The sequence below is a fragment of the Felis catus genome, chromosome A1, assembly GCF_018350175.1.
Source record: "Felis catus isolate Fca126 chromosome A1, F.catus_Fca126_mat1.0, whole genome shotgun sequence".
NCBI classification, from domain to species: domain Eukaryota; kingdom Metazoa; phylum Chordata; class Mammalia; order Carnivora; family Felidae; genus Felis; species Felis catus.
In genome coordinates, this window is record NC_058368.1 from 85,031,666 (window position 1) to 85,034,108 (window position 2,443).

General features: G+C 36.0%; 1 pseudogene; it reads left to right on the forward strand.

Annotated features, from left to right (window-relative positions):
• Positions 1–369: 369 nt before the first annotated feature.
• On the forward strand, positions 370–1,301 carry LOC102900480 (annotated as a pseudogene).
• Positions 1,302–2,443: the final 1,142 nt, after the last annotated feature.

Below are 2,443 nucleotides of genomic sequence, written 5' to 3' on the forward strand. Positions count from 1 at the left end.
ATACGTTTAAAATGTGAAAACCTCAAGATTTTTTAACTGTATTACCTGTTTAATATAAAAAGATATAATAGAGGATGCATATTAACATTTAGATGGCAGACATGTGTAGGGCAAGGCATATGGGAAAGAACACAGAGGTTCCATGCTTTCTCCAAGCTGTGTGCAACTCTCCTGAATTATCCATATATTCTTCAACCTAGAAGTTTCTCAATATGTTTTACATGCTATTTGGGTCTGTGAGGAGGTAGAAGGAATAATGGATAGGAAAAAAAAGTATAAAATCAAAAGCTCATAACAAGACATAAGATGTAACAGATGACCTATGCGTTCCTCTTACCAAACAACAGCTGCCACTGATGAGGCTGGGATATGGCAAAATTAAATGACACATCCACTACAGATTTCATCCTCTTGGGTCTCTTCCCTGAGTTCCAGTATGTCAGCTTCCTGGTCTACCTCATTCTTCTCATCTACTTCATTACCCGCACAGGGAACTCCATACTCATCTTTCTGATCTGGGTGGACTCCCACATCTGCACCCTTATGTACTTCTTGCTCAGTCAGCTTTGCATCATTGATTTGTTATATATTTCCAGTTTGGTTCCTAAGAAGGTTATCCAGCATTCCTTAGGGAAGCACAGCATCTCTTACATTGGCTGTGGAGTACAAATGTTCTTCTGCCTAACTCTAGGTGGTGCTGAGTGTCTTCTCCTAACCTTTATGTCCTATGACTGATTTGTGGCTGTTTGTAACCCCCTTCATTACACAATTATCATAAACTCTAAGGTATGCTTGGTAATGACAGTGTCATCATGGACTGGGGCTGCTCTAAATTCACTCATTCAAACCATCTACACCATGCGTTTTTCTGTCTGTGGTCTGAAGATAAATCATTTCTTCTGTGAGATACCAGCCATCCTGAAGTTATCCTGTGAGGACACTTCACACTATGAAATGATGTTTGTGGTAAGTATAATATTTATACTCATCCCCTTTAGTCTAATAGTGACCTCCTATATTCGAATTTTCCTCACTGTTCTCAGAATACACTCTCTTGAGGGGAGAAAAATATCCCTATCCACATGCTCTTCTCACCTGATTGTAGTGAGTCTCTACCTGGGACCAGGGATAGTGGTGTACATGACACCTGGCTCCTCCCATACCCCAGCACTGGATCAAGGTATCTCCATCTTCTACACTATTCTCACCCCATGCTGAACCCCGTAATTTATAGCCTTAGAAACAAGGAGGTTATGAAAGCTGTAAAGAAGGTCTTGGGAAAGTATCTAACACCAAAATAGTTTAAGAGATATCACTGCTGTATTTTATATCCAAAACCAGTTCCAGTGTGGAAATAAAAGTCTCTGGTTTGAGTCTTTCTTCAGCTACACAGAATGTCTATTTAGAAACATAGATTATTTTAGAAACCAACCATTAAATCTTCAATAGTCTTATTGTGTTTGAAACAAAACAATGGAATTCAGTAAAGAGATGCATTAATAAAAAATATTTGAATAAAAGGTATTTGTTAGCAAATAGATAGAAGTGTATATAATGTTTCTTAAATCACCCACAAAGGTGAACAAGGATTATTGTCATTATATTTTTCCATCACAGAGGCAAAGAAGACAGTGAAAGCTTATTCTAATTTTTGACTACCATCCTGACCTGAGAGTAGAACATAAGAAGAGGCACAGACATTCATTTTCTCCAAGAAGTACTGTTTTATCCAGTTTGATGTTTCCTTTTTAATTTTTTAATTAAAATCTATTATTGAGATAAAATAGACAGTGTAATATTACTGTCAGGTGTACAACATATTGATTTGACAATTCTATACATTTCTCAATGCTCACAGTGATAAATGTAGTCACCATCTGTCACCATACAATGTTATTACAATATTATTGATTGTATTCCTTATGATGTTCTTTTTAGCTCCATGGTTTACTAATTTTATTATTGGAAATTTGTACCTATTAATCACCATGATCAATTTTGCTCATTCTCCCACCACCATCCCATTGGAAACCACAAGTCTGTTGTCTGTATTTAGGAGTCTGTTTGCTTGTTTTTTATGGTCCATATATAAATGAAATCTTACTATCTTTGTATTTGTCTAATTTCACATAGCATAATACCTTATAGGTCCATCTATGTTGTTGCAAATGGAAAGATACCTTTTTTTCCTCTGGCTGAGTAATACCACATCACACACACATGCACACTCACATGCACACACACACACACACACACACACACACCATATTATCACTCTATCAATGGACATTAGGGTTGCATCCATATATTGACTATTGAAAATAATTCTGCAATAACCACAGGATGCATCTTTTCAAATTAGTCTTTTCATTTTCTTTGGGTGAATAAAAATAACAGGAATTATTGTATTATATGATGTTTCTAATTTTAATTTAGTAGAAGC